The sequence below is a fragment of the Equus caballus genome, chromosome 29, assembly GCF_041296265.1.
Source record: "Equus caballus isolate H_3958 breed thoroughbred chromosome 29, TB-T2T, whole genome shotgun sequence".
Classification (NCBI taxonomy): domain Eukaryota; kingdom Metazoa; phylum Chordata; class Mammalia; order Perissodactyla; family Equidae; genus Equus; species Equus caballus.
In genome coordinates, this window is record NC_091712.1 from 41,389,702 (window position 1) to 41,397,098 (window position 7,397).

At 42.6% G+C, this 7,397-nt stretch overlaps 1 long non-coding RNA gene across 1 annotated transcript; it reads right to left on the bottom strand.

Moving 5' to 3' along the window:
• Nucleotides 1-393: 393 nt before the first annotated feature.
• Nucleotides 394-3,714, bottom strand: LOC138921393 (uncharacterized). Its single transcript, XR_011433935.1, has 2 exons — nt 3,285-3,714; nt 394-3,179 (listed from the first exon to the last, which is right to left on the bottom strand). It is a non-coding gene; the product is annotated as an uncharacterized lncRNA (long non-coding RNA).
• Between the last annotated feature and the right edge of the window lie 3,683 nt (nt 3,715-7,397).

Consider the following 7,397-nt stretch of genomic DNA (forward strand, 5'->3'; position numbering starts at 1 on the left):
CACTGAGGGCTTCTGATTTTCTCTCTGCCGTACCACGGGAGCATCTGTCTCAATCTTTGGGAAACCGTGGCACAGTTGTGTCAGAACTTTGGTGATGGGAGTAGATTATGACTTCTCTGGGCAAAATTACAGCACCATTTTATGCTGCTAGGCAAGCATTTTCCCTTCCATGAGGGGAGCTCTGGTTAGAGAATAAATAATAAATAGGGAAACAATCCAAGCCAAAACTGCCCACTGAAATTTTCTTTTTTGGTATTAGAATGATGAGTGTGTTTTCCCTAAGAACTTTCTGGCAACATGTACAAATAAAGCCACACACACAGTGACAAACTGTGCTGGTTAGAGTTTAGCCGATGACATTCTTGTTATTGAAACAGGAAGTGACTCAGCCACGACAGATCATATATTTTATTCCGTTGTGTTGGCTCATTTGAAAAAAATAACCTATCGCAAGGCAACAGCGTTTGTTGTCTAAATAATACCTTTTCTTCAGAGAAAAATGCAACACAGAGACTACTACTTTGAAATTGTAGTTAATGTTTTCTAGGAAATTAGGGGAGACTTCCTCAATTAATATATCATCATTAAAGTATTGCAAAATAGACTTCACATGTATTATAATGGAATCAAATGAGTATTTTTTAATGAAAGGAAATGCATGTTGACTGTTTTTCAGGGCATGTTTCCTAGTATTGGGCACACAGTTGTGAGACCTTTTACAGCACCAAAGTGTCCTGGGACTGGTCTTAAATGGGAGCTTACATTTATTTGGTTAGGAGAGCTTTTCTGCACATTGAGATGCACTGAGTTTTTAGACTTTACTAATTTCAGAATTTTTGTTCATTATGACCAGGGCTGGGATGTGGTTTATCTTTGTCCATTAAACCTTTGCATCTATCCAGTGCAAACTGAAGATATAAAAATATATATATTTCAGGACAAATGCATAAAATATTTAAACAAATTTCCATATATACAACTGGAGCTATTTGCCTACTGAATACTGAGAACATGTTTACAGTTCACGGGCTATTGGAGAACAACGCCTCTACGACTGAAACGTGATTAACCTAAATAAAAAGGATTCTTAAACTCTATCCTGAGATGTTCACGGATTCTGCCACCTGGCCTTTCAATGATTCAAACAGAGAGGCCTCACTGGCTGTGGCGTTGGACTGGTGACATTTCTCGTCAATCGTGGCTTTCCTAGCGAGAACACTCTCCATCTGGCGCACCAGGTATTTCACGAGGGGCACCTCCCACCACTGGATGCTACAGAGAGGCCGTGGAAGGCAGAGCCCTGGGACCATGTGGGTGACAACTGTGGACCTCTTCACACACAGGCAATGGACGTCAGCTGGAGGCTGTGCCCTGGGCACAACCAAAGCCAGAACACAGCCATGGGCCCCTCTCACTCCTTTCTCTTGAAGACTTGCCGTCTCTCTTTGTGGGAGAATCAGACTACCCGGGCTCAATTATCTACGTACGCTCAGACGTTAAAAGGACATGGGCTCTTTTCTATTTTATTTTTTTCTACTTTTCCCTCCTTAAATCTCAGAATGAATAGTTTCCATCTGTAATCGTTGGTTTTATATTTTTAAATAGTGAACCAAGAAACTTAATGTCTCATTATCTCAGAAACGATTCGAGCCTTCGCTGCGTGCGGCTACATTGATAACAGCACAATGCTGTCATTTCACTTTGTCTGAGGGATGGATATGCTGCAAGAAAGTTCCTTTCTTTATGTTCTTTACTAGCTCTGTATTGCCAGTTATCTGCTGTTTCCACACTCTGCATAGATCTAATTTAGGTATTTAAAAAAAATAAAAGATACCCCAGACATCATCCTGGATTGGCAGTTTCAAAAACGCATGTGGTTTCAAGCCTTCATCGCAGATCTGAAGCAAATTATTCTGCAAATGTGTGAAAAATTGGCTTTCCTAAAAAATGACTTGTGATGCATATGAGCTAAAACTTATTCAGGAAAACCACATTGTCTGACATTTATTCTCCATTATCTTCCTGGAGACATGAAGAGTCCTTGATAATTTTAGTTTTCTGAAATGACAGATTCCGTCGATTTGCTTTTTAGAATACCATGTTTTCTTGTGCTCTGTCACGTAATATTTTACCTTAAAGCATTAAGAAAACATCTATCTGCTCTGCCATCTGTAAGGGCTTCTGGGCTCAGGAGAGCAACTTGTGATTTCTCACCACAGAAGTTCAAACCATTGTGGTCATATGCTCACTTCATACAGAGACAGCCACACCGTACCATTTTCACGCCACCCTGACAACATGCTATTTTCAAGTACCACTTTTTTTGCCAGGCAGTTCCAAGATTTAACCCCTAACGAGATGTCGAGTTTCAACAAGGTAACCTTTTAAAATCGTGTTATAAATAGCTCGTCACCCGGGGGGTTTTCTTTCAATTGCACAGTCTCTGAGGATAGTCAATGCTAGCCAAATATTTGCCACCCACTCAGTTCCTAAAATTAACCATTAAAACACTCTTGAAACCTGGTGTGTTTTTATGAATCTGTTTATCACAACAATGCTATACTTTATTCTTCAAGTACACGTCTAAAGATAATCACTCAGGCTGTAATTTGCCTTAAGCCTCCAGCTGCAAACTCTACCAGCCCATTAATTAATTGTCCACCATATAGCCAGGAGACCCTGGTGTGTGTGAATGTGTGTATCACTGTGTGAGTGTGTCTGTGTGTGTTTGTGGGTCTGCTGCCAGCCAAGACGTTTTTTAGGGGAAATAAAAGCTAAGTAAACAAAGAAATCACGGAAGACACTGCATTTGGACCAGGGTCTCAAAGAGGAGCTGCATGGAGGTGCCAGAAAAACCTTGGCTACACACAGGTTACCAAGGACCAAGAAAGCTCCATCACAGTGGGGACACTGGGAGGTTCCCATGGTCTGAGGCTCTTTAAAGGGCAGCATGACCAGATGTCACTGTAATCACGAAGAGATGGAAATGTAGAAAGGGAAAAGCAAAGCAAGTGTTCTTCCTCGAAGAATTCACCCTGCTCTCCACGCCCGTCAGTTGCTGTGGCTGCTCCTGAGCCCCGAAAAGATAAAGAGGAACCATTGCCGTCCGCTGGTTGACATCACCTGCTTTTTATATCTGTGGCATCCTCCTGGGGGCAAGGCTGGATTTCTCATGGTACCTTCAACAAAATCATGTTTATAATTAGCAGAGCTCCTATTATAAGCTAGACATACATTATCTCATTTAACCCCCAACCAATCCCGTAAAGGAAGTCTTTTCTTACCTGAAATTCAGAAGAGTTGGGAAAAATGTCTGCAGTTGAGTAGCTGGCCAGGACCGATCCTCTTCCACTGCCCTGGATGAAGTTAGCTGATGACACAGGTTCCACATCCTGGGTTTAAACTCCACGGACAGAAGGATGCGTTATGAGAAGTTATCGATTCCAGGTCACCCAAGCTGGCTTCCAAATTCTTTAATAATAACCAGGGACAGTGGAAGTCACTAAGCCCTTTGCTGTTGAAATTCCATTTCTGGGGACCGACACCTGAACCTCTCATCTCGGGCAGCCCTTCCAGAGCCCCTCACACATGTCAAAGACTCCTGGGGGTAGGGAGTGGACAAGCACCTCCCCATCGGGTTAATCCTTGAAATTCAAATGTCACTCCGGACCTGGGACAGGCGCTGTGGACCATGGGGCTGCCCAGGGCTCACGTGAGCCGCAGAGCTCAGAGCTGGAAGGCTTCCCTGATGGTGTCTAGTGACTCCGAGAGAAGGAAAGGATCATGGACTAAAAATGGGCCGGGAATATGAACGGCCCCTGCAAACACTTTGACTTGGAAGTCAGCTCAGGTTCACTCCACTCTCCGGAGCTTTGGCACGACAAGCAATAAATCCTGGAGAACGTTCCAGGAAGGCGGCTGCAGCACCCGGGAATTCTGGGTCTTCTGGAAGATCCCCCAGGAGCCTTGGGGGTTCTAGGCTCTTTACCAGATCAACAGAAACAGAGATGTTCTATCAGCTGCAAAATCTTGAACTACGGGAGAGCTGAGGGGCTTTGAAAAGGTCTCTTCCCAGGGCGGTGGCTGACCTGGTTTCCCACCTGGGATTCCAACACTCTTGGAATGTATTCAGACAGAAGATTCCTTCCATGCTCACCCTTATTAGAAGTTTTAAACTACTGATTTCTTCCAAGAAGTTATAAGCGTGAGGCTTCAGGACCTCCTAGAAGTTTATATTTGAGATCGCCTAAGAGCAAAAGCTATCTCATGAAAAAGTGCAATTTATACAGAAAGAAGCACCTAAGGGATATAAAATCCTTAAATATCTTTTAAAATTATGGCGGAAGAGGAACTAGTGTCCCTTGATCGTTACATCCTGCACGTACTTCCTGCCAGATGTCACTGTCTTACCTCATCCTCTCACCTTACTCCTCTCTCTGCACAAACGCACCTCATCCAGGAGGCCTTCTGGAACCATCCTGTGTAAGACAGACTTGCTAATTCCCCTCTGCCCGTCTTCTCCCTTCCCCACACCCTTCACAGTGTCTGTCATCGCCTGAGATGCCATCGATTCACCTGCTTGTCCCTCTAGCTGGCATCTGAGCTGTGTAGGGAATAGTTCTGGTCACTGTTGTACCCCAAACACATAGACCATGCACAACAAAGAGGAAGCGCCCAGAAACAAAATGGGCTTTTCTGTGAACACCTGGGATGTTTTTGCATAAGAGGAATGGAAAGATGTTACCAGGAGACGATACAGATTTCCAACTCATCTGAAAATGCTAACGTTTCATGGGAACGAGAAAGTTGCACGGAAGGACAGACGACCTTCTGAAGTGAGCTAAGCTGGAGATCACCTTTACTCAGGAGACTTCTCTTTTCAGAGAAAAAGGCACAAAAATTTGGCCCAAAGACACATATGCTGAGTTCTCAGTGTGGTCACAGAAAGCTCATTTTGGGATCTTCCTGAAATTCCAGCATGGTTAACGCTTCTCTGTTTCTCTACTTTCTTCCTTTCTGTCGTTCTTCCTCTCCTCGCACTCTCTTTTCTTTTGTTTTTTCACTTCTTAGGCTTATCAGGCATTACAAACCCCAGTACACGAAAACGGAAATAAAATGATATCTATCGTTGGTAGAGTAAGAAAAAAACATTACCATGAACATGTTTAATTAGATCTTTGGGTGGCTTGTCAAACTTATTTTTAATGAAATTCAGTGCCTCTGGTTTAAGTAAAAGACCACGCCCCCATTCTCTCCAGATCCCGTTGAAATAAAAAGGCACCATTACAAGAACAGAAAACTAACAAGAATGGAACAGGGGTTCCCCAACATATAGGAGATCTCAACAAGGTTCGAGAAAACAGAAAGTTGGCAGCAGTGGGATGAGTGGGGTAAGCAGGCTGAGAAGGCTGCAGCCTGGAACATTCTGAGGGTGGGTTTCAGAAGAAGCCAGCGTCAGTCCACCCAACTAACCCAGAGATGCTGGTGCTCCAGTGAGCACGTAGATGGACATGAGGGTGAGCGGTGGCCGAGGACAGGGGCCCACTGAAGCTCTATCTGTGGGGTTATACACCAGGCCAAACCTCACTCTCCATGCCCCCTTCCCACCCATCCCCATACAGCTCGGCATTTACATTCCAGCAAAACACCAGACTGCTCTTTCCCAAAGACTAGAGAAAAGGTCTGAGGCAATCTCTGACATGGGGTAAATGTGCAGCCCCCGGGAGCTCCCTGCCCACTTAACCAACATGATTTGCCCTTTGCAGAATCCTGGACAGAATTCCTACCAGAAAGAGATCTACCCAGAAACATCCCTAAAAATGCAAAATTCTAGGAAACCCGTAGGTGCCCAGTGGTCACCAGGCACATGAGAAGAATCCGAAATCTGGACGAGAGAAGCAAAATTAAACACAGACACTGAATGAGGAACATGATGGAGCAATGTCTTCAAAGTTCCAAGGGAAAGTCACACCAAGAATTCCATATTCAGTGAAATTACTAATCAAGTGTGTATGAGAAGATTAGAGACAATTTAGATGAAGACTCAGAACGCTGACCTTCCACACATTCCTAGGAAGTTACTGGAGGATATACTCCAGAAAAACTAGGGAATAAATGTAAAAAACAGGAGAAAATGGGATCCACAAAGAGTACTGCATTCCAGAACAACCATACCGCATCATCCTCAAGATTGGCTATTTGTAACCGAGAGAGTCACCCAGTCCAACAGCTCATTGTATTTTTTTTCCTTCAATTTCTCCAACAAACAATAAAATACAATTTTTTTTCTATTTCTGAGTTAGCCTGTCATTTACCCCATAGATGGACATTTACTCAGGACTACAACTCACATAGTCAGTTCCTAAGTGCAAAGCAGTTTAGGATGTAAAATAAAATAAACTATGACCTGTTTAGGATACAAAGAGTCATCCTTTATTTAAATTTCCAGATGGACAAAAAGAGCAGAGAAAAGTTAAGTAAAGTCATTAATGAATGGATTAAAGAACCGATTTTACCTTCATTTACTAAAATTATAAAATACTTTGTAGTGACATCATTAACCTGTAGATACATCCTATATTCATGCATGCAGTCACTCATGGACCCATTCATTCAAAAAGTGTTTACTGAGGGCCAGCCCTGGTGGCCTAGTGGTTGACTTCAGGGTGTTCTTCTTTGGTGAACCAAATGTGGTTCCTGGGCATGGACCTACACCACTCTGTGAGCAACCGTGCTGTGCTGGTAGCCTACAGACTCAAAAATGGAGGAAGATTGGCAGGGATATTAGCTCAAGGTGAATCTTCCTCAGCAAAAAAAAAAAAAAGAAGAAGAAGAAGTATTTATTGAGTAGCTACTAGATTCTAGGCATTACACTAGCAGTTGATTATGAAAAAAGAGCAAGTACACTCTCAGTTCAGCCTGTTGAAGGAGACAAAGACTTCAGCCAATAACTAAATCCATTAAGTATTTGCATTGCTAAAAGGCAGTATAGACATCCTGGAAGTACGAGTAGGGTTATTTGTTTATTTAAATTGTGTATTATATAACTGCAGGTGCTCAACTACCTGAAGACCATCTATACTATTTCCCTCCCGTGAAATTTAATTTCCTCGGGAAATTTTTAGTGATTGCTAACCTTTTAGAAGGCATTATCAGTAACTCCTTTTTATTTAGACCATAGTAGATCAAAATAAGATGAAAGGAATTCACCAGAAAATATAACCATAAGTTACCCAATTTACAAGAGCAGACTTTAATCTTACTTGCAATTGCCAGTCTTCAATTCCTTTACTTAGTGGTAATTTTTTCATGCTCTCTCTCTTTTCTTTTCTTTAACAATTTAATGCTCAAGGACAGGCTTTGGGTTTATACCAAATGCATCAATCATTAATCGTTGC